At 36.7% G+C, this 26,278-nt stretch overlaps 1 protein-coding gene across 1 annotated transcript in view; it reads left to right on the plus strand.

Annotated features, from left to right (window-relative positions):
• b3gat1a (beta-1,3-glucuronyltransferase 1 (glucuronosyltransferase P) a) overlaps positions 1–26,278 on the plus strand; it is a 166,541-nt gene that overhangs the window by 79,953 nt on the left and 60,310 nt on the right. The window contains exon 6 of the mRNA XM_020926886.2: positions 884–1,006. The gene's annotated coding sequence lies outside the window, so the exon portion shown is untranslated. The remainder of the gene's footprint in view (positions 1–883; positions 1,007–26,278) is intronic.

Genomic DNA, 26,278 nt, shown 5'->3' on the forward strand with positions numbered 1-26,278 from the left:
TTACTAGACTATCACTGTAAATGTGCAGAAATCCAGATGCCCTCCCAGGAACAACTCTTCAATCCAGGCAGGAAATGACATAACATGCACGCATGTTTTGTTTGTAATTATCTTATATAATTTTCATTTAATTTCATAACTGTATAGGAATGTTCACATCATTGATTCTTTAATTAATTTGAGTATCCTATTGAGCCAGCTCTCTTTGTCATTTGTGTTTAGAGCTAAAGCCATTTCACTCACCTAACCAACTGTAAACAATTGGCCATTAATCATAATTGAGATGTGCCCTTCTCTCCATCATTATATTGATTTAAGGTCACCTCTATATGGCCTACATACCACACATGTCATATGGCATTGCATCACATAAGCGCACTGAGGTGACTTCTATTGTGTCTCCTAGTTATTTTATCCACACCAACACCTCCTTTCTCTCTCTCTCTCCTCACCGCTGCTCGATGCTGCAGCCCACCCTGCTCCCAGCTTTAATGGTACATGCCATTAGAAAGCCCATCTCTAAAAGGGGAGGAGGGGGTGGTCTCAATCTCAGCTAAGAGGCTACTTTAGTCCCCCCTACCACCCTCCTCAAACATAAGCACATTCGCAGATGTCTCCGCACGCGTAGAGCCGATCTCACCGTCACGACAGTAGCAGTGAGCCGCGGAGGGTGAAGCGGAGTAGGGCACGAGACAAGGAGAGGAAGGGAGGGAGGGAAGAAGCTAAAACACATAAATGCTTACTAGTCTGAGGAGAGGAGAGAAAGCAGCATGCCGTATACTCCGGTCTTTTTTTACCCCATCATCTGAGGCATGAAGGCGGCTGTCAGCTGTAGCATAAAACAAAGGGATGCTTTGAATGCTGCCTCTCTTCTTTTGACAAGGGACGAGCAAGAGGAGAGGAGGGACGTACAGCGAGGGACAAAACCAGGATTTCTGGAATGAATGGGAATGCTTCTACTGCATGCTGTGGAATAAGAGTCACACCAGCGAAGTCTCCAAAAAAGGTAAGAACAATGCATTCACTTTGTTTGTCTAACTGTGATTGGATAGCAGATAAACAACACAAGCCGCTGTGCACATACGCTGAACCAATTTCTATGCTGATCATGATTAGAGCAGCGCTAGGGGAGATTGCCATCTTTGTCAACCCCTTTGGTCCATGTTTACAGAGCAGCAGTGGAAGTGTAGAGGAGAGAGGCTATGCGGTGTTGGATTGAGCCCGAGTGATGAAGAAAGAAGTGCAGATAATCCCAGTGATGAGCATGTGGTTGCTGAGATAGCTGAGAGGACATGGCTCAGATTATATTACACAAGTGACAAGCAGATTTTGAGAATAACTTGTAATATAACATATTGCATTGTCAGAAAATGCATAAAAAATCGATGAAGATAGCAGAGGCAAGTGTTAGGGTTTCTCAAGTCAGACAGACCACTTTTACTGGTGACCCTTGGGAGCCATACAGCAGCTCTCAGACAGAAAATAACAACTTGTCCGCTCAAGTAAACAATAAAAGGGGCATTTTTATTGAAGAAAGGACGGGGAGTTAACTGGTAGCTTTTTCTTCTTGACATCTGACAAAGTACTGTCTCTCTCTATAAGGTATTGTTCATGTTAGTAAAATATAACTACATTTTGACTAAGAAAAATCTCAAACACTATTCTACTATTCTTCTTAGAGAATTGATTGTAATTTTCAGCCCAAAAACACACACACACACACACACACATATATATATGACCATTTACAACTATTCTGGAAAGATCTGATTTTGTATTTAGTATCATTACTTTGTGACATTTTTTAAACTATTTTCAGTACTGGTTTTACTTTTGATTACAATCCATGTATCCAAGACTGCTGTAAGGTACCAAATACAGTATCTGATGCAAGTAACTTAAATGTTCATTATTTGACTATTTGCTTAAGTTAATCTATAGTCAGTGGATTGTTGGTGTTACCACAGTGCTTATTTGTGTTTAGTTAGTGACCAAGCATCATACTGGAAAATTGTGCACAATGTCTCCGTGGTGCCAAAGCTTTAAGTCCTCTGTTCTTGTTCATGAGCCAAGAGACAGGACCTTCCCTGGAAGTTCTGACTGGTCTACGGTTTGCCCAGTGACACCCCAGTGACATCAGTATTAGTGGGTGCTGTTTTTCTTCACAGACATACTATGAAATCATAATTAGTCACCAAGATGAGTGATGTCATACAAGATCTCGTTGTTGCTTTCCTCACAGTTTCTTATTACACTGTTTTGGATGATATAATCACAGCACAAACATACATGGAGTTGTGTTTTGTTTCATTCATTCATCTTTTGTGTCATGTGGTAATACATAAAGTGCTTCACTCTTTTTAAACTCTATACACCACTAAAATCATTTGGATGATTTCAACCCTGGAATATTGAAGGATACAGTAGGCTTTATAATCTTTTATATCATGACCTTGATTATAATTGGATTTCCAGACTGTTCTCAGTTGGTGGGTTTCATTGACTTTGTTTATACGGTTATACATTATGATTAAATAGATGTTATGGTATCAAGTGAACATTTCCATTTTTGAATTATAGATATTTTATGACCATAAAATTTTGGAACATTGCCAAATCTCTTTGCTAAGCATTTTTTTTCTCTTTGCAATTATGTTCTGTTTAATATCCATGCTAAAAACCCTAGCCATGATTTATTTGGTATAAGACAAGAAAGAACTTTATTGATCTCACAGACGATAAATTCTCTTGTCAAGGGCAGCTCTTAGCTCTCTTCACGGTGCAGGTAACAGAAATGTGTCTATGCAGGCAAAAACAAGATAGAAATAGTTTGAATAATATTTAACAAAATGAGCAAACAATATAGAATGTCTGTAAAAATATAAATTCACTATAAAAAATACAATGCAGAATGTGTGAATCAGGATGTGACATTAAAAAGACAGATATGTTAAAAAGTTTCCATTGTATAGCTGGGCAATTTGAAATTAAGATCAATATTTATACATTTCTAATAGTGATCAGCTTGGGTCTTTTAAATGAAGAAGTCAACAGCAAATTCTCCGTAAAAGTATGTGTTAATAATAATAATAAGACAAATTTAAAAAATGCTATTGATCAATATGAGGAAAAGAAATGTTTTTTTCAGCCTAGCCCTACTTCATAGGTAGAGATTGTGTTCAGTAAATGAGATGTTTTGTCCTTTATTCATGCAGTAGCCTATACAAATGAGTCCGCAGTCTAAGCCACATGTAAGCAGGCTGTTCCTCCAGCTGTTTCTCCCATAGGTGTTGGCTCATGCTCCTATAGCTTTACACTTACTGATCAAGTGTATATTTAGTTTCAGCTGGTTCGGGCTTGGTCAGCAAATAGCAGGCAGATCTCATTTACAGGAGCGGACCGCGTGTCACTTCATTCTGTGTTCCCCAGGACCACACAAAGCACACGCTCACAGAAATCCAGAAATCCAGGCTTGATGTAACAACTGTTGTACAATGCAAAGAGGCAGTAGATCAGAGCTTGGAAGTGGGTAGTTTGTTTTCCCCACTGTAACAAAAAATGCAAAAACTTATATTATAGCTATAGCTGTGTGTAGCTTTTCTACCTGCTTGTCTCTGTGGAGATGTTACTGCTTTGCCTTGAATGCTTCGCAATATGGCATTAAACTTATCTATCTCTTCAGTTATCAAGTTACAGGGCAGATCTGTGGAGAAGAAACCTACCTATAGACAAAATGTATTCTATGAAAGTATAATACATTCAAGGTAGGTAAAGCAAAGCAAAGCCTTATAGCACAATTTATACACAAGGTACCTCAAAGTGCTTTACAGAACAAGAAACATTAAAATCACAATACAAACAAACCAATACATAAATAATCATAAATTAACATTAAAAAAGAAGAGTGCAGAATAAAAACCTTTCAGTCATATGCACAGCTTTGAGCCTAAATTTAAACATAGTCAAAATGGTGGCCTGTCTCACATTTTCAGGAAGACTATTGAAGATTTGAACTGTATGAAACTGAAATGCTGACTCCTCAAGTTTAGTCCTTACTCTGGGCACCAGCAGGAGGCTGGCCCCTGAGGTCCTCAGAGTGTGAGATGGTTCATATGGCACTAACATGTCAGAGATAGATATGTTTAATGCCATACTGTAAAACATTCCAGGCAAAGCAATAACATTACCACAGAGACATGCAGACAAACAACCCCCCCACTAAAATGTTACATAGTTCACATTTAAATAAAAGTATTTTGCCTGTCATGATAACATAATTAGTAACAAGTAGGTTATATTGCTGAATATATAAATATTGAGAATAAACAATTATACTGAAATCACTTTATGTCACCGACACATTAACCATATCAGGATTAACCAGGATTTATGTGCAGTAGTTATTAACACTTAATGTATCAAAGAAGATCTTTATTCAACCCTTTAAAGCTGAAATCTTACTACATACTGCAAAAAAATAACAAAAAGTACAAAGAAAAAGTTCCTACAATAAATATTAACCCCCCAAAATTATAGCTTCATCTATCATGTATTGAGTGATAAGTCAGTATAGTCATTATTGTAACAGATCTAATCATATGACCCTGTTTGAAATTGGACAAAGTTATACTACACATCATGTTGGCCCCTCATCCTCAAATGTTTTGTTAGAAATTATTTTTCATGAACTTCTGTTCTAACACTTTTTAGCTTTGTTGTTTGTTCTACTCTTTTTGTTGCACTGTACACGTTTTCCAAATGTCCCTGTTGTGCAATATACAGCTCAAATATTGAGCACTTCTTGAGATCATTACCCAGAAGAATACTCCGCCGGGCTGACTCCAACCAACTTATTAAAATAAAACAACTTGCATTGTTAATCCATTTGGCATTCGATAGGTGCAGCTGTTGTTAATTTATACATTCATAGTTTCTACATGCATGACTGGATATGCAGATGTGTCCTTTACACATGTTCATGAGCTTTACCACTTCAACATTTCACGCATGACCACGCTCTATAATAATGTGTACAAAACCCGACAAGACACACAGACTGTAGTTGGCCTGTGCCTCTTGAGTGCTACTGACAAGATGGGAGAGATTCTGAAACAAAGGGTTCGCATGTGGGTGCATGTAAACCACAGCTTCGTACACTCATGGTTGATCTAGTTGCTTTTTCAATGCATCTCCAATGGTCAAAATTCATTTATGTTTGATGTCTGTTCTCTGAGTGCTGCAGGTTTCCCTTTGAAGGCAGTCCGACTTTCTCTCTAGACTGAGTAGTGCAGCTGTTGGGCCTAAGGCAACAAAGAGGTGAAGCGCTCGAGCTGAGAATATGACACAGAATACATGATTTTTGTATTATTGTAGAAATACGCTATAAGCAAGTGGGTATGATTTGTATTTCTTAATTAGTTAATCTTTTATACATTTTTCCTAAAAGTTTTGGGCATTACCATAGTGTACTCAGCATGACTTAGTGATTCAGAATGTTGGGTCAAAAACATAAATTGTGTTGCTGAACAGTTACATCAGGTTGAACCTCACCTCATCTCGCAGTTGACTTGTGGGTAGGGATTTTTGGTTGTGGAAATACAATTTTCTCTATAATTTATTTTTATAAAGATGGCATTTCAAGTATTTAAAGTCTTGAATCAGATTATAATCCATCAGATAAATATATCTGAATAGAAATATTATGGGACAATTCATTTAAGTCACGATTCAATAAAATTTTGGACAATTTGGACAATTTGGACAATGTGGGTATTTTAAAATTTGAAAAAAGTCCAAAATTCCTGCCCCCTTTTATTGTGAACAGATATTGTATTTCACTTCATCAAAAGTACACAGATAGCCTTGATATTCTTGAAGTTATGACTCAATGACTTTCAATCTAACATTATTTTTTTGCCAATTGTTAAAATCTCAGATCAAAGATGCATTGTACTAGCGATTGTAACAACCACAAACAAGTGCATTTCTTCTGTCCTACAATAGTCCTTTGTTTGAAAAGTCGTACATCGAAAAATGACTGCTCCTTCTGCGATCAATTTTGACGCTTGTTTATTATATTCAACATAAATCTGCTCTTGCTCTGTGCTCTGTGCCTGAGCCATTAATAGCGGCACAGCTTAAAGAATAAATCTGAAACCTAAATCATGGGAATACGTGATGACAGTGCTGGACTGTGGCCTGGGGCGGTCCCAGCGGCTGCAGCTTAAATCATGGCAGGCACTTGGCCTTTTTAATGAACAGCTCACAGGCAAAGTTACAGCAAAACGACACCTAAGGACAGTCTTACAGTGCCTCAATATCTCTATGGATTACACTCCATGGGGCTCTTAAAATCAGCCTGCTGCCTATTAGGACAGGCCCCAACTAGCCTCATTAGTGCCCTGTGGAGGACTTAGACTTAACTGTATGTCCCTTTAGCAGAACCCTCTCTCCAAGGGCTTTGAGTGCTTTGCCAAAGGGTACAACAGTAGCAACCCAAACAGACCCATGGGGCATACAATGAGATGTCTTAGTCTTAACTGACAGAGTTGTTGAATTTACAGTGACCAGATTCAGCCTTGTTAACAAATATGGCAATGGCAAATCTGGTTGCTGACTTTGAAAAGCCTGGATTACATAAAAAGATTGTGTTAAATGGTGCATTGTAGCGGTCATTCATCTTCAGATTTGTACACAGAATCGCAAATGTTCCTCCCATTTGTTTTCTAAAAAAAGTGGCACTTTTGATATTAAAAATACATTGTTTTCAGCTGATTTTCAGAAGATGTGATTTTTTTTGAGAGTTTCTCTACTGTTTTCACCCCTAACAGCTTTGACAAACAGCTGATGTTTAACATCTATATTACACAATATGGTTAATTTCTTAAGGGATTTACTCATAAAGCTTGTAATACTGTTGCAGTTTCAATTGGTAACACTGCAGTGTTTTTACTCGCTGTTTTTCTTAATGAATTTTGGCTATAATCCCATTACACGTATTAGTGGTTACCCACAGCCCCCAGGGGCGATGGCGCTCTGTTAGAAAACAGGCAGCATTAGGGACAGCTGGCAGTCTGGTATCAGTTGTGTTCATTTTCATGAGTCCGGCTGGAGATGAGAGTCAGAGCAGGATTCTGCTGAAGTGTGAATGCACTGTATATGTCCCCAGCCTCACACTCGCGCACACACACACACACCCTCACACACACACACACGCACATACACATCACACATACACACACACAGACATGCACACACACAGTTGCACAACACTGTAGTGTCTATGGGCTAAAACAATGCACCAGCCTGCAGCTCTCCCTCCCCCACTGTCAGAGCTTGTTCTGCCACACATAGCCACCCAGAATAGAAAAGTCCCTATTCTCTCTCCTATCAGACATTTTCTGAGTGTTACAATTGCATAAGGCACACATCGAGAGCAGCCTTACGTCCTTTATGGTGAAAATGAGCTTAGCCTATAATCAGCGTGGTCTGTCTTCAGAGCGAGGTTGAGCAGCGCAGTGGGAGGCAGCGCACTCTGTACAGTGACAGTGGAGTCAGCAGCCTGTGACCATCAGTGCTGGTAATGACACTGGGCTGCCTTTATCATGTCACTCTCCCATAATGATGATAATGTGAGCTGACAGTTAACACTATAGTCTAGTCCTCTACACTGGCACTGGCTCTAACACCATCTCCAATTATAAGACTTTAAAAAGGAAATGAGTGACTGAAACCCTCCAATTTAACTAGTGGTTAAAGAACCCATATTTATCCTTTTTTCTGATCTATGTTATAATGTTGTTTCCTCATCAAAACATATGCGTAGTTGTGTTTTATTTCATTCACACACTTTTGACACACAAATCCTGCATGTTTAGGCTGAGTTCTTCTCTCAACTGAAAAACACTGTTCCATCTTGTGATCTCATGTGGTAATACAAGAAGTGTTCCATTGTGTTTTTAAACTCCATACACCTTCAATAGAATCATTTGGATGATCTTCAGACCAGGAATCGCTCTACTAAACAAAAGGTACAATGTAGCTGTTAAATTGAAAACTACCACTACATGTCATTGCAAAGTCAAACAGAGCATTTTGAGCTTTGAGGATGTAGACAGGTTAATAATTAAGGGTTACTTAGACATGTGTGAATGAAACAAAACATAACTCCAGGTATGATTTTGATGTAGTAACAGCATTTTAACATGGTCAAAAGCTCACAAGATTACATTTTATGTGATGTATTACCTTTAAGTGTACTTTGTTTAAGATTACAAAATACAGTGATACTTGAAATCCAACAAAATTAATGAATCTCAATATTAAGACATATTGGAAAAAAATTCTTCATATCTACTCAGGCGTATGCATTTTACCACCGAAATTAACACATGTTAACAGCAATGACTCTGAACCAACTATATTTAATTATGCTAACCTTTGCATATGCCAACAGAAAATCCCCTATTAATCTTGACTTTTTATCCAAATTGCTGCAGCTCTTGTTGTTTAGCCACTGTAATTGCACCCCACCACAACAATTGCTAACCCCAATAACCACACACCCCTATTTCGGTGCCACAAACAAGCCTTTCTCAATTACCCTCTTCAGAAAATCCAGGGAGTTTGTCTTAAATCCCCCAGCTTTAGAAATAACTGACCAAACCTGCACCGGGGAGAGATAGCATCGCCTTATGAGCTGTCGTGTTCATTATCCTCCAACGCTCGCCCATTGACTACACTGCAATAATAAAGGAACGTGCCTATTACCTGAGGCTTTCTGCATCTTTAAACCAGCTTCATTGTACTGCAAGTCATCTCCTGAAATCATTAACAAGATGGAGGATGGTCACCAAAATAGCCCTATTTATAAATGATGCTCAGGAGATTTAGCTGTGTGCACAAGCAATATACAGAGACATAAGTGTGGTATTTATTGTAAGTGTCTTTGTAGCACCTATTAAATCAGACTTACTGTAAAAGATCATAATAGAAAGTGAAGAAGGTGTATAGCTAAAAATATATAGTAAAATGTTAAATAAATAAATACATATGTGAATGTATTAATCAAAACGGACACAAGAGAAATATAGTAAAAGACATGTGGTTGTAGCAGAGTGCCCATAGTTGCATGTGAGGGAGAGCAGGCATTGTCCCATTTTGGTAGATGTAATGATTCTGGCAAAACACTGACCTATATCCTCAGGAACTGTGGGGGACATTTGCAGGCAGTTGCTAGATCAGGATAAAATGCTTTGTAAGAAATTAAATAAATATAAAATTCACATTGTAAAAAGATATATAAAGCTATAGCTATTTGATAACATTGCTTTAATAAGAAAACAGAAATAAGCCATAACTATTTTTTGCTGTCTGACAAGCGTACACAGACATGGCCAACTAATGCAAGTTACTCTGAATTACACATACAGTATCTGAAGTATATGGTAGTAGTCAACATACATACTGTTCACATTATGCATTATCATAACTGTAAAAAGTGCTCAAATGATCTCAAACTGAAAAAACTCTGCTCCAATTTGTGATGTCATGTGGTAATACAATAAGTGCGCCACTGTGTTTTTAAACTCCATACACCTTTGCTATAATCATTTGGATAATCTCAGCCCCCATCATTGCCCACTGAACTAAAGGTAAATGGTAGCTATTAACTTGCAAACTACCACTTCATGACATCACATGGTGGAACAGAGTATTTTGAGCTTTGGAGAAGTAGACAGACTAATAAAATAGGATTACTCAAACGTGTAAACGAAACAAAACACAACTCCACATATGTTTTTGAGGAGGTAACAACATTCTAACGTGGCTTAAGGCTCATAAGAGTCACTTCTGTGTAATGTTGGAGCTTTCAACTAGTATATACTGTACATAAAACATACACAGTGCAAGTTCAACAGCCATACTTTGAACTGCACTGTTGAGTTTTTTTAATTACTCAAATGAAAGAACCAATACAGTAGATGTTAGAAAATGTACTTGGAAAGGACATAAAGTATTTGCTTACTTTGTGTCTTGGTTTCGCAGATTTGTATTATGGTGGCATAGGTGTTCTGTAAGCTGCTCTCACCTGTGAGCATTTTCATTTCCCACAATGGCACAGCTCTTTGAATGCACCAGAAGGAGCTGAATATGTGTCACGAGTCTTTAGAGAAATATACCGTATTTCTTTTCACAGTTTTTCCTTGGTCTCTTTGCAGTGTGCGCTGGAGTCAGTCGGAAGTTATTGTGAGGCTGTTTAAACAGATTAGAGACACGAGCAAGAGCTGAGCAACTTCTAACATGTCACCCTGGGAAATTTAGTGGTTTTTAATACAGCTGGTAACCTGGATATTGATCACTCATAACTATTGTATGGACTTTAATGTACAGCCAATTCTAATTACTCTACCATGAATTTGGAGATGAGCTAGAGTGGTGAGGTTTTACTACTGATTGCAGCTTTTGCGGTTAATCCAATTTGCTTGTCCAATTTTGTAATCATTCATACATGTCTAAGTAACATGTTTGAGTAATCCTTTATTATTAGTCTGCCTACATCTCCAAAGCTCAGAATAGTCTGTTCCATCTTGTGATGTCATGTAGTTTTCAAGTTAACAGCTATCTTTTAGTTTTAGTTCAGTAAAAACTAATATGGAGTTTAAAAAACTAATTGAAGTGCTTCCTGTATTACCACATGGCATCACAAGGTGGAACAGAGTGTTCCGTTTGAGAAAAGAACTCACTTGAAATATACAGGGTTTGTCTGAACTCCAGGTATATATATATATATAATACACAGATATGATAATTGTACCCAGTTATTATTTTTTCCTGTAAATGGCCAAAAAGGGGATATAAACAAGGGCTGAATTGAGATGTCTTGGGTAAAACAGTTGTGTGTATACATAGTCTGTGTTTATAAATTTTGCTCTGTTTTATCATTTTCAATATATTGTGGAGCCATTTTATTTCTTCCTCCATTCTTTCTCTTTATAGTGAACCCACACCTCTTATTGAGTAAGCCGTTAAAATGTAAGAGCAGTTGTAAAAATTGACTTAATGTTAATGATTTGAAGAACAAGGTGACCCCGATTGCAATAACCAGGTCTACGGAGTAACGAGTGTATGAAACAAATTGATCACACCATGTTATTAAGGAGCAACTGTCTTACTAACAGGGTTACAAGCAAGCGATATTATATCATAGGATTCATGGTTTGTTTATAGAAGGCAATGGTTTTTATCCCGATTATTAATAAAACTCAGTTATTGGACAGTATATTCAGGTTGTAATTTAAAGATGTACTATTTAACTTTTTTCTGGCAGAGGGTCACTTGCTTGTTATTGCTTTGTATGTAATGTTCCTCAGTTTGGCATTAAGTTATCTAGTCTATCATATACAGATATACAGATATTTATTACTCAAAAAAACCTTGAAGAACATGCACTCTTACTGTAAGCAAGTTTGTCTGTGGCACCACTTTCTTGTCTCCCTGGAGCTGGATATGTTTAATACCATATTGTTCACTATTTAAGGCATCAGAAAAGTAACATTGTGCACTTTTATGTAAAGTAGCAAACAATGACATCTGCTGCTAGAATTGGCCATTAATTTTAATGGAGTCCTCAATAATCCTGCTTAGGTTTCTAAATGCTTAATAATAGCACACAAAATAGCCATATTAACCTTACTACGAACTGCAGTTAATACAGAAATGCTTATTTGACAGGCTTTAGGTCTGATATTCTCTCTTCTTGGTGCAAGCCCACCTTTAGCCATGCATTTTAATTAATACTATTTAGAGGCGTGAGATGGCTGACTTTCTCAGCATCAGCGTTCCTTTGCTATGCTTATCCCTATACGAGTTAATTAGTGCAAACACCCTGCAAAGTGGGGATTGAAAAATAAAGCGATTTTACAGTTTGTAGTCTTAATCTTTTCACAGGCTAAAGATGATGAGTTTAAAAGTAAAAGGTGTATAATTAAGTGAACACAGATGAAACTAATTATAAGTTAAAATTAAAGCAGATTTACAGCGGTGGCCCTCTCTGTCCTTAATTTGAATAAGCAGCTTTGATAAGCATGTTTACATATGCAGTCCTCAGGGCTACAGCATGCTGCCCCGCGGGCTACAACTCCTCCACTTGTCTCTCCCGTCTGACTTCACTTTGAATATTATAGTTAATAGAGCAGAAGATGGACAAACTTTTCTGTTCACCTCTATTCATGGGGCAGTTAGTGCTGATATATAATAGAAAAAGACAATCAAATGTATATAGTGATTTACTTTTCTTAGACTTTGACTTAAGGTCTTATATTACGCAAAATTGACTCTTGTGAGCTTTATGCCATGTTACTTCATCAAAAACATACCTGAAGTTGCATTTTGTTTCATTCACACATGCTTGACTAACCCCTTTATTATTAGTCTGTCTACAACTACAAAGCTCAAAATGCTCTGTTCCACCTTGTGATCTTATGAAGTTGTAGTTTTCAACTTAACAGCTACCTTTTACCTTTCCAAGGTTAATACCATCCAAATGATTCTGTTGAAAGTGCATAGAGTTTAAAAACACAGTGGAACACCTCCTTTATTATCACATGACATCACTAGGTGGAACAGAGTGTTTTCATTTTGAGAGAAAAACTACATATACAAGGTTTGTGTGTTAAACATGACTGAATGAAATAAAACTCAACTCCAAGTATGTTTTGATGAGGAAGCACCATTATAACCTAGATAAAAAAGTGTGTAATATGGGCCCTTTAAGAAGAGCATCAGACATAATGTAGTTCAGATGCCATAGCAGAGTGTTTTTTATACTTACGTACACCTAAGATGAATTATGTTACTGGTACCACCAGATCTAAACCCAGACTGTATTAGGCCTAAATTAGTTTAGGCCATTTTTATACTACATTTTGCATTATAAATGAATTTATGTTTCTATTCATTTCCCACCATGGACATGTGGACTGTGCTTATAAATTGTGTTGGGAGCAAAGCAGTTATTTCCAAATGAGTACTTTGAAGTCTTGCTGAGCGGTGCCCCTTGTTTCTAATGACAGATGCTGCAGGTCTGTCTCACCAGTAATAATTGTTTATACTGTGTGATGGTGTTTCTGTACTCACAGTGGTTATCTTGAATGCCGTGTGGCCATCGAATGGGCTCAGGGAAATTGGCAGAGGTAGCATTTTCTCTCTCAGGTGGTCTTCTAAACACTGTCATTTCACCCACATGTCTTTGGATAATGAAAGGCAACCTGGAGAATCAAGACCCTCTTTCCTGAAAGGCAGAAGTACTAACCCATCTGCCACAATGTAAACCACAAAATTCTAACTAGGGCTGCACAATTTAGTTTGAATGAATCAATTTGAATCGGCCCAACTACCAAATCGCTGAGATAGCTACTTTTTGGCTAATAGAATGCCCACTGCAAACAACATTTGGCTGACCTTAGAGCTTAACTCATTTTTTTGCCAAATCATTTTTTTTTTGTCTTCAGGCCCTGCTGTTTCTGTGGGTGTCAGTAGCTCAATTCATGGCCAGTCAGAAGGATTTTCACACCCAGAAACCTTGAAAAATGACTTGTATGTCTATATTGGTTAAAAAAAAAAAGTTTGAAATGCACGGGATCTATTAGTTTTCTCTCTGAACTGAATCCTCAATGAAGCTCGGTACTGAACTCAAGTAAAAGTGCAGTTTCATGACATAAAATGTACTCAATTACAAACATAAGATATTATTCAAAGTACTGGTTAGTTTTTAAAGATAGTTTTTAGAATAATATTGGACCACCATTTTATAGATCAATTAAACAGTTTAAAGTGTTGTCATTTTAAACTGCAATCAGCATATTCCCTTAGCTCTGGCCAGTCAGAGGAGGAGATTTATTGCTGCTGTGTGTGTTTGACAGCGGTGAGAGAGCCATGCATTAGGACAGTACTTGAGAAATTCTGTGATTTTCAATATAACAAATTACAATAATTGCAATTATATGCTAGAATTATACTATATAGTTAAAAATCTACTCAAAAAGTACAATTACCTTATCGATTACAGGAACATGAGTATATGAGTTACTATTCATCCATACTTCCTTTACAGCAGAAAATGATGTGGAAAATGATGATTGAACTTGTTTTTCCTCAGATTAAAACTCATATTGTATTTGTCTGCCCTAGTATCAGTGCCTATTCATCACAGCCTTAAAAATAGACCTTTATGTAAATAGTTTTGTAAGCAAAGACAATAATCATTCTTCACAGTCTGATTTTCTGCAGGTAATATTCATGAGTGCGTCTACTCTACATGCTCACAGCACACGTGTCTTTTGTCTTGGATCTCTTATCGGTATTGAAACAGGATCATTTGAATGAACGCCAAGAGGCTCTGTGATTACATGCGGCGCTGTGTACTGCCAATGCTACAGATAGCGGCAGACAACACAATGTGCAGCGGGCGGATAGGAGCCCAGTTATATCGCGCAGTGGGTTGGAGCCCTGAAACGAATGCCCTTGTGTGATTGATTACACGCTACAAGCTAATGAGATAAACAGAGCCTGAATCGATTGAGCCGGAGAGGAATCATGCCACAGGGCCGTACGCAGCTGTGCGCGATGGCTACATTCACACGCTCATCGTCGAAAAGCTATGAAACAGACCGTGCATTTGTTATCGGAGAGGATGGCTGTGGATTGAGGAGGGAGTACCTGATTTTTATTTTTAGTTCAGGAGAATGCTTTCTGTACCATATTGTGCAGCAAAAGATGGCAAAAGAAATTAATTGAATGATCAACATGCATTTTAATAAGCACGTTATTGGATGAGAGCCTAAAGTAATGAGCAGGCTTTTGTCTATATAGGTAAATGAGGAAGCAAAGTGCAACACTGGAATGAGAGAAGGCATTAAGAGGGAGTAGTTATCTGTTCAAAACATATCTCATTCATGGTTCAAATTAGGATAATGGGCTTTTAAATGTCCTATATTACACAAAATGGATTCTTGTGAGCTTTTAGCCATAATGCTGTCACTTCATCAAAAACATACTTAGCGTTGTGTTTTGTTTCATTCACACATGTTTGAGTAACCCTTTATTATTAGCTATCTGCTGCAAGCTCAAAATACTCTCTTCCACCTTGTGATGTCATGAAACAGTAGATTTCAAGTTAACATCTACCCTTAGTTCAGCAGAGACTGGCAATTTGCAGAGCTGAAATCATTCAAATTATTCTAGTGAAGGTGTATGGAGTTTAAAAACACAGCGGAGCACTTGCTGTATTACCACATGACATCACAAGGTGGAAAAAAGTGTTTTCTGTTCGAGAGAAGAACTCAGCTTAAATATGCAGGGTTTGTGTGTTAAACATGTGTGAATGAAACAAAACATAACTTCTGGTATGTTTTTGACGAGGAAACAACATCTATCAAAAACTGGCATAATATGAGCCTTTCAAATGATCTGTACTTGGGTAAAAATTACTATTGACTAAATATGTTTGAAGATAGCTCGTATTGAGAATATAAAGCATATAAGGCTGTATAGTAAATTGCGTAGCTGTTACAAGGTGTATGATAACATGGCCAGATGGAGTGCTAATCCTGAGGCATAATGAGCCAACCCAACCTACATGTTTTACTGGTAGAGGAAATGGAAACAATTCAAGCCTGGACGTTCTTACTGTGAGAATACAAATATGACCATTACCATAGCTTGTGTGTTTTCAAAATAAATACTCACATAGACATACATTATTACATGAACAAAAGCATTTACCCACCTCCATCTTGCTCCACTGCTTTGCTCAATAGAGGTCAATGCTGTTGAACTTCAATACAGAAACAAGTGTGTTAAGTGATTGACCGAGGAAAGCACTTCAACTGTTTTGACAAAGCAAATTATGCCGTGACCACTGGGACTAACCACAACTGGCTCTGACTGTCATTTCTTAAAGACCATTAACTTGCACCAAGACTGTGGCCAGAGGACAAGATAAAAAGAAAAGACACCACAAAGGACAAAACGTGCACGCTGTCTATGAGAAGCAACTGACTGTATACAGTGTAATAGTAAATATACCAATACATATAATGTAACAAGGACTGTGTGAAAGGACTGGGACTGGAAACTGGCGTGTTGGGCGGATGTTGGATTTTCAAACAGTTACAAACTGTTCTCTTTATTGTTCTGCTAGTAATTATTGTGACAGGCCTATAAGCATTAGACTATAAAATAATTACTTGGCCCTCACAAACTTTCTACTTATTTTACTGCAGGGTACAGGGAGAGAAGGGAGTAGAGACAATTTAGAATATGATAAGGGAGTCACCATATATTTGCAACATCTTTAGCCACTATACCACTGCCAAGCACTCGCTTAAAGATGCACTGTGCAACTTTTCTGGTAGATGGTCCGCTACCTACTTGTCTCCGTGGAGATAATGTTGCTTTGAATGGAATGCTCTATGGTATGACTTTAAACATGTACATCTAGCATTTATTAAGTTTCTTTAAGGTTAATTCCTAATGTGAATAGGGACAACTCCCCACAGATGTGAATTGTTACATAGCATAGTGCTGTATCCTGTTTTTTCACTCGTTATAGATGGTTTAATCTATACTGTGGAACATTTCCATGAAGAGTATGTAGCAGACCCTCCACTAGAATGTTGCGTAGTGCACCTTTATGCTAATGCATAAACTTGCCAATACTGTTATCATTCAGGCAGAAACAATAAGATAAAATTCCACACATTATCATAGTTGTTCAGTGTGAATGCAAAGTTTCTCTGGGAACAAATACAATGTGTTCTGTGGAAGGACATTCAGAGGAGGCCTGTTTAATTGATAGCGTTGTGATTGTGTCACTCAAGTCTGCTCCGCTCCACAGAGGACACGGGGCCAAACCATCAGTCAGGGGAACGAGCTGCACAAGGCAATAGAGAAACTGAGCAAGAAAGGCTGTAAAGAACCATTTCACACAGAGGACAAAAGAACACCTCAATGTTAATCCTGTGCTAGTAAAGATATACAACTCAAATACCATACTCAACATTCCTCGCTAGTGCCAACATAGTAATATAATATGAAGAAATAGCTGTAAATCTTAAGTAGTTAAAGAGAGAAGTCTATATTTCCAGTTGTTAGTTATTTGAATAAATCAGAGTTTGCAATTTTTACATTTATTAAAAGAAAGATTTGCGCTTGTTTGTGTGGAATAACATTCTTAAATGGAAATTAGAAATTGAAAATGCTTCTACTAGGGCTTTGCAATTAGATTTAGACTTAGATTAACTTTATTTATCCACAAAGTAAAACATTTAGACACAGTAGCTCATACATCACAATATAATAAGAATAAACAACAATATAATTAGGAATATTGCATTCAAACAAGTAGCAAAAATAGTAAGAGACTAAAGAGATTTATAGTAAGATAGTAAGAGATTAAATAAGGCATAATTATACAAATACATATGTACAAGTAAAAATAAAATATATATAATAACACAAAATATATCTCTACTATATACAAGAGGTGGATAAGGAGAAACAGTGCAAAAATGTCACTTTGTTTGCAATCAATTGAATTTTAAATTGTGATTTCTATTATCAATATATTCAGTTACAAAATTATTGTTATCAAAATTATAATAAATTACTTTCTGTTCAGAATATGTGTGCCACATTAATGTATGTCTTCAAACTAGAGTCAAACTAAAATCTCACAAAACATTACAAAATAAATAGATGTTTACTTCATCTACATTTACAGTATAAACGTATGCTTTTATTTATTTATTTTTTGCTATAATCAAGCAGGCCTAGCTACTATTACTTTACTGCTGCCAATATTTTAGTTTATCAATGCTGAAATCCCTATGCTCAAATACTGTTACTACTACTCACTACTCACCACTGCAACTCCCACTATTACCAAAATAATTGTCAACTTTACTACAAACTGCATAATTTTTTCTATTAAATCTGTTTCCTTTAAATTTTTCATCTGCACTGACAGCCACACACAAGAAATGACTTAATGTTGAATAAACACTAAATAAAATAAGAGTTCTCGCTTGATTAAACTTCCATTGTGTGCCGTGAGACCAGTAATAATTGCTGCTAATTGACATGTGCTGTCCAAAATATCTGAGAAGTAATGCTTTTAAAACCATATTCAAGGTTGAGAAGAGGGATGGGAATCGATAGTACTCCTGCTACGCTATACTGCTAATGAAAAGCACGCACGCCCCGATAATGGATATGGATTTTGTGTGGGGGCTCATGTTTTATTCCCACATAATGTTGAAATCTTTGTACATACCAGTGCAAAAGATGACTGATGCTGTACCTTACAACCAGGGCTGCACCTCCACATGGGAACTATAGGGTCGTCAATCATTTATTTAATACACTTTGATTTGTAATTAACCGCTTCCTGTGTAGCTGTCAGATGTGTAATTTAAGTACAAGTATTCATGGGTTTCGGTCACAGACAACTGCTGTAAAATAATTTGAAAGGGCTCATATTACACTATTTCTGATTTATGTTATAATGTTATTCCATCAAAAACATACCTGGAGTTTTTATTTTGTTTCATTTACAAATGTTTAAAACACAAAGTCTGCATATTTACAGTCCTTCTCTCAAACAGAATACATCTCGTAATGTTCTGTAGTAATACAGGAAGTTCTTCACTGTGTTTTTAAACTCCACACATCTCCATTAAAATTATTAGATGATTTCAGCCCTGGCATTGCCATTGCTGATTAAACTAAAGGTAAAAGGTTGCAGTTAACTTGAAAACTACCACTATATAGGCACAAGGTGGAACAGAGCATTTTGAGCTTTGGAGAGGCAATAATAAAGGGCTTACTCAAACATGTATGTATTGATGAGGTAATAACATTTAAACATGGCTTAAAGCTTGAGTAAATTTTATGTATATAAGACCTTTAATGCCGTTTGTGGAAGATTTCAGGTAATGCAATAACATGCAAACCTTTTGAAAATCACTTTTTAATTTACAAATGTTAACCATTGCTGAAATGACGTCCTTTATATGAAGTAAAATTTTCTATGAATACATGAAAGCACATACCATTACTTCTTTTGCCGTGGTACTGCCTCTCTATTTCTACAGTTAATACTTAGCTTTTCCTTAAAAATGTACTTTTACTTACCCATGTCCTTAACCAAACTAGCCTAAGTGAATTTGTCTAGCTACTTCCGACCCTGCTGTTATTTCAGATTGTTTGAAAACACCTACAAAGCTCAGCGGTGTAAATATAAACGAACTTTCAACTTGCGGCAGATGCAGCGTGTGGAAATGTCAGAGCAGGATAAAGAGAGAGAGGTTAGCATTAGCCTGTTAACCCCGCTGAGAGGCAGAGGAGCAGCTCGGGTTTGTCTCACGTTGTTTGTAATGAGCAGGACCTGGACTGTGCGTCAGACTGCCTGATGTGTTTAATATGTGTGTGAGTGTGTGTGTGGCTCTGTGTTTGTGTGTGTGGATGTGTCCTGCTGTGCTGATCGGATAGGGGTCCCACTATCGGCCCCTCATGCATTTGTATGTGAAGCCTGTTGTGTGGTATTTCAGGCTGTTTATGATAGCGTTAGTGAGGGAGAGTGTCTGGCATAGGATGAGTCATTTAGTGATGGTTTTGCTTCATTACAATATTCTACATAAGACAGGATCAAGTTCAGCATTTTGAAATAAAATCACAGATGTAGGTATGTTTTGTACCAGTGCCAAGCCTGGATACAATAAGAGAAACTAAATGTATTTTAATTTTATATCCTGTATATACTATTAGATGTGGACAATATTAACAGAAGGAAATACTAGTGTATCCCAATGACATATTCAGACATTACTATAGCTATCATCAGACATGTGTTAAAATGGCCCTATCTGGGTTAAGGTTCACTTGCTATATTAAACATGAATGGACTGTAACATAAACCACAAAGGTACAGCATACCATAGATTACTCTTTCTTTTTTTAATTATTTTTTTTTTTATTTACACAATTTCTATTTTTAATTTGCTCTTTTTGCAGCCATTTTGCAGCCCTTTTGTTGTAATATAGACAATATATTTGGCAAATCTCCCAAGCAAAAATGCAATATGTATATTGTGCACTGTCCCTGTCTCATTAAATAAATAAACTAAACTAAACTAATAGCCATCTTTTATCTCTTTCACCTGTAATACATGTATTCTACAAGACCCACACTTTCACACAAGTATCCAAAGTATGCAAATATAAATGTATCCCTCTTTTATTTATATCATAATAAATCGGCCACATTTACAGTAATAATGATTAACGTACACTGTCCCTGTCAAATAAATACATAAATACATTCTAAACACATTACATTGGTACTTTAGTGACAGATTAAAAGGCCCATAAAACACACTGTAATTGAGATATAGATATTAATAAAAAGCACACTAGTTTGTTTTTCACACGCACAATGCTTTTAAGCACCTGGGCTCTTAAGTCAGAAAGTTTTCCGATTAAAATTAAGTCTATGTGACAGACTAAGCTCTTTCTCTTTGCTCCCTCAAAGGGTGAAATCCATAATTTAAAACCTTAATCCCGTAGCAAAGTACAGTGACCTTTTAGTGAACATTTTCAAGGCTCTGTGTAAATGTGGCTGAAAAAGGGAAACTAAAGGGAGATGTTGTCCCGGCTTATAAATAGAAATCTGTTTAATGAGGTCACTCTAATGCTCCTGCTCAGAAATATATGAAGAGGCCCCCTGCCTCCCACCATTAAGACAATGTATCCTGCATAAAGCCATTCATGCAAACAGATATGCATAAATAATACTGCTACTATACAACATGCACATCATTACATTTTATTATACAGAAAAGTACAAGAAAAGTTAGTTTTAAAGTGACAGTATATGTATCTTAAAGGTGCAGTGTGTGACTTTTCTGGTGGAGGAACCATCACCTTTTTCACCACATTTTTTCAAGATGGCATTTAACAGCCCATGAGCTCTATTTTAAACTATTATTTTTATGCATCAAGTAACTCGTCTATGTAATATTTTATATTTGTGTTAGTGTTTTCATTATGTTGTGTTTCATGCTGTAAAGCACTTTGGTGCAACTTGTTATGGTTGTTTTTAAATGTGCTATATAAATAAAATGACTTGACTTGACTTGACCTTCTCCATTCAACGGAGATACTGCTTGGAATATTCCACAGTATGGCATTACACTTATTTATCTTTACAGAGACAGGTAACACCACACTGCCAAGTTACATGTCAGATCTGTGGAGAGGCAAGCCCATTCAGTAAGAAGGTAAGTTTCTAGGTCAACAAAAACCCATGTTAATTAGTAAATTCAAGATGATATGTTTTATGCCATACTGGGACATTCCAGACAAAAGAATACCATCTCCATGGAGAGAAGCAGATGGTGGACCCTCCACCAGAAAGTTACACATTGCACCTTTAAACGCTAATGCTACTAACTGTTGGAACTAATGTGATTTCATTTATGAGTAATGGTGCACTATGTGACTTTTCTGGTGGAAAGTCTGCCCCCTGCTTATCTCCATGGAGCCGCTATTTCTTTGCCTGGAATGTTCCACAAAATTACATTAGATTTATCTATCTTGCATTTATTGATTTAATGGTGTTTTATTACTTATAAAAAATACCTTGAAACCTTGAAAATCCACTACCCCATTCATGGCATCACCTATCTACAAATCTGACTTTTCACCTGTGCGTGTCTCCATGTTTAAGGTGCAGGTGGCGAGCATTACTGTACTCATGATAAAAGTTCCACAGTACAGCTTTAAATATAAGTATTATTTTTTCCATAATCAAGCAACCATTTCTTATCATATACGTTTTAGATAAAATTGTCTTTCATTTTATTTCACCCAGCTCTGTAACACCATGTAAATTTACAAGTTAAAACATTTAATAAGGTTTTATCTGTATAACACACCGCAGGTATGGAGCAGATGTTAAACTTCGCAGCATCTATGAAAGCCACTCAACTCAAAGTAGCTTCACAGCCGCGTTCTCCTGTGATGGGAAAGAGCCCCTGTTTGATTATATTTCAAAGCACCAAAACTGAGGAAAAATGGAGAGAGGTGTCAGACATTCAAATGCATTATTGATCGCAGAGTCAGTGCACCATTATAAAACTCATTTTAACAACACGCCGTCATCGCTGGAGACATTCAACTGTGCGCGCTTTACTAACCGCCTGATCAATACAATCTCATTCACACTGCCCTCAGCGGTGACAAGCTGCGATAATGACCTCTGTGTCCACCACCATCCAGACACATGTTACACTAGAGTATGGCCTACTAAAATGTCCACTTAAGTCCAGGCTGTTATGAAATATCTTATAGGGGTTGATGATGTGTACTATTTGTGTAAATACACTTAACACACAGACTTCATAAACTCTGGGACTGAACAGGTACTAAATCTGGACTCGACCAGGACTAAACTAGGACAAGAACAGGACCAAATCTGTTTTAGTTTATGTTACCTGACCAGCCAGAACCACATGCTTTGATCAAACTTTACACAAACAAGTGGATCTGGAGTCGTGTCTTGTCTCCCTGATTCTAGAAGATGTGATTGACAGGCGGATTAACCAGTCAGACAAACAACATGGCTGCTTACACGTAAAAAATGGAAAAAAAAAACAAAAACAAAAAAACCCCAAAAACACAGCAACATAAAGGAATGAGAAACTGAGGATATTTACGGAAGCACCAAACTAGTTTTTATTACAAAAGAAGATGGGTAAAAGTTATTCTGGATTCGAGCAGAATGTAGAAGGGTCTGGCTGGTCAAGCAAGTGTATATGATGAGGGCTAGACTTCAAGCCAGCACCAGGGGAAGTGTTAACAAGAAATTTATTTATTCATTGGTTATAGTTATCTGAATAAAGTTACATTAACAGCCTGTTGTTCTCTATTCTATTGTTATTACTATATCTTGCCTTTCAAGATGAAATGTCAGTTCCTGGTCTCTGGTTCTGTAAAATAAATTGCCCCCCAAAAGTACAACTTTTAGTCCTGTGTGACTTATATATGTTTTTTTCTCCTTCATTACGTATATTTTGGCTGGTGCGACTCATACTCCGGAGTGACTTACAGTCCGAAAAATATGGTATGCAGTTTAAGTATGAAAAATATTTGGTACAATTATGGAAAACGTAAAACTGATTTCTATATTTGAGTTAATGTACCAAAACAATGCAAATTCCTGGTTTATTCCAGATGAGACCACAAAAATGAGAAAAAGTAAATAATATCATAAGAGTGCTCAGTTATCACAAGCATTGGCCAAGTTGAGGCTGTGCTTTTCTCAGGGCAAGGCGATAGAGATCGGCTAATTGGTGTCTGTTTTACATTGACGTTTGCACATTTATTGGAGAAAATAACTTAGAGTCACTGTGTAATTGTACAAGTTTCAAACTAATTGGGCTTAGTTACTTCATTTGGCAATTCTAATTTTACTCTGTGATTGGCCTGATGAACAAAGTCAATAGGCTGGTTCATGGCAGGCTGAATTTTTCTTATGAATTTGTGTATTTATGTTTATTTGCTCAAAGCAGAAACTGTTACTCAAAACCTTTAGTCAGGATGTACAAATAACCCCTCAAATTATATGAAAATTACTTTTACTGTTCAGTCCAGTTAAAAAATGTAGTGAATTAGAAAGTACAGATACCTGCTCCTAAATATAGTGAATGAAAAGTAAAAAGTGTCCACTCTAAGTGCTTTGTGTTGCATTTTTTTGTATGAAAAGCACTCTATGAAAAAAGTTTGATTTGAAAATTTACTGAAAGTAAAGTAAAGATATCTAAGCATTCTACTTAAGGATAGTACTTTACTACGTTTACTTTGTTATGTCACCACTGGTTACATGAGATTTGCTCCTCCAACTGTCTCATTTTAGAGGATATGGAAAAATGTATAATTGCCAAGTGTCAAAAGAATAGTAATTTATCATTACTGATTAAAATATTTCCATTGAATCTTCAGGGAGTTTTTGACACACTGACTTTGCTTTAATTGAAAACATTTGAAAATTCACTATGGGGATCTACAAAACCCATGATGCCTTTTGCTTATCTGCTCTGTGCAATCGAAATTAAATTCAAATCTATTCCACAAACTTGAAACTACAAGGCTTATCTGATGGAGACACATTAGTTTGCATGAAAAGAAAATGTGTCAAGGTTGAATTTTTCATGCCCAAAAACAAAAATGCAAGAATTAGTAGACAGGGCACGTAGCCTACAGAGGTGGAAGTAGTTTTGAAATTACAGTGACATAAATGTTAACTGAAAGGGCTTTGCCCAAGGAAACATCTCAAGGTGAAGAGAAGCGCAGTGTCTTTATTTCTGAACAGAAAACCACCTTCCAGAGACCACCTGAGTCAGAACACAGTCACACAGCCTGACAATGCCCTCTGTACAGTAGTATCTCTTCCCCCAGGTTTGGCTATATAGATCAGCGGAGAGAGAGTGTAGTCCAGGTCATTCAGTATATTTACATAGTCGCCTAGCCCCTTTCTGAGTATTAGAGAAGATAAAGTAATCATACAGTGGGAGAATCTAGAAAATATGCTTAATTAAAAATATGTGGCTTACTTGTATGGGCAGATATGGTATGTTTAACATTTAAATTAACTCTCTTTTTTTTTTTTTTTTTTTTTGGACCCCTTCACTTGATTTACAGTAGTTGTGGCCATAATGTTAATGTGTTAGGTCCATCAATCTAACATAAACTATCTTGGTACCTAAAGCTATGAGGTTGAACGCTATCTTTACATTGGAGAGTTTTTACATTTATTCAGAGTGATAACATTATGGATTAATTTGTTTACCAAATCAACTTACATAAAATATAGTAACAAACATAAATAAATACATAACTTTTAAATGTATTTATTATATTGTTTTTTAGGAGGTGGTCTCATCCTTTCCTCATTACAGTTTGCCCTTAGTTTTGTTTACTCAAGTCCCCATGCTTACTGGTGAAATAGAGGAACAGAGGAGCTCAAAAAGTCTTTTATAGCTCCACTCAAACAGTGAGAGATACGGGATTAAATTCATAACATACTCGATACAACTGTACAGCAAGTCACCCTTATGTAATAGACAACCCACTGTCAATCATTATTTAATCGTTCCACTGTTTCTCCTTAGGACTTTGTGTATATAGCCGAAATATATTTAATGTGTTTTTATATTTTTATTTTTCTTGTACATATACAATACTTATGCCTTTTTGACACCAATTTCTTGCAATTTTTTGCTATTTATTTATTTATTTATTTATTATTACTATTTATATTTTTGCTCTTTCTTGATCCTTGTGGATCAATAAAGTCTAAGAAACCACTGACATTTGCCATGGCTATTCCAATAATAGCTGTCATAAATAAAAGATAATCTGATATTCCCTTCCTATTAGTGGTGACTGTGTCATGCTTGATTGGTGTATTAAAGATTCACTGTTAACATGGACCCGCTGCACTCCCTCAGGCTACATCCCTGTATTAGACTTTCAGGTTGAGAGGACAGAGTAAACATGGAGGTGTTTTCTAGCAGGAGATGCCCTTGACTAAAGCAGGTCAATAAAAGAACTACTGAGGTCTAATTTGAGAATAACAGATTCAAACGCAAAGGATGAACTGTCAAGGATAAAATAGAAGAAATGCATGCGCCCACTCAACAATTATGAAACTTGCAATTATCATGGCCAAAATATTTGTGATTAAGGGTGCACTGCATAACATTTCTAGTGGAGAGGTTGCCACCTGCTTGTCTCCATGGAAATATTCTTGATTTGTTTAGAATCACACGATTCCACAATATAGATCTACCATGAGGGAGTTAAACAGGTTACAGAACTACACTACAACTCAGATCTGTGGAGAGTCGCCCCCATTCACAGAAGGAATTATTGTATTTTTGAGCAATAAAAAACACATGTAGTGAATAAATGCATATGTTGAAAACAAGAGGATAAGTAGCTTTTTTCTGCGCAGTATGGTGGCATAATGGAAATTATATTGGTTTGCAATTATTTCTGTTTTTATGGAGAACAAACCAGACCAAGTTACAGGTCAAATCTGTGGTGAGGCAGACCCGCTCACAGTCATAATGCTTGTTTGTCTCGGCACTTCGAGTAACAAAACCACCTGTAATTGAATAAATGTAAGGTAGAACTGTTTAATGTCATAACATTCCAG

The sequence above is a fragment of the Boleophthalmus pectinirostris genome, unplaced genomic scaffold (genome assembly GCF_026225935.1).
Source record: "Boleophthalmus pectinirostris isolate CB_2022bp ecotype Guang Dong unplaced genomic scaffold, ASM2622593v1 HiC_scaffold_9, whole genome shotgun sequence".
In the NCBI taxonomy this organism is placed as follows: Eukaryota; Metazoa; Chordata; class Actinopteri; order Gobiiformes; family Gobiidae; genus Boleophthalmus; species Boleophthalmus pectinirostris.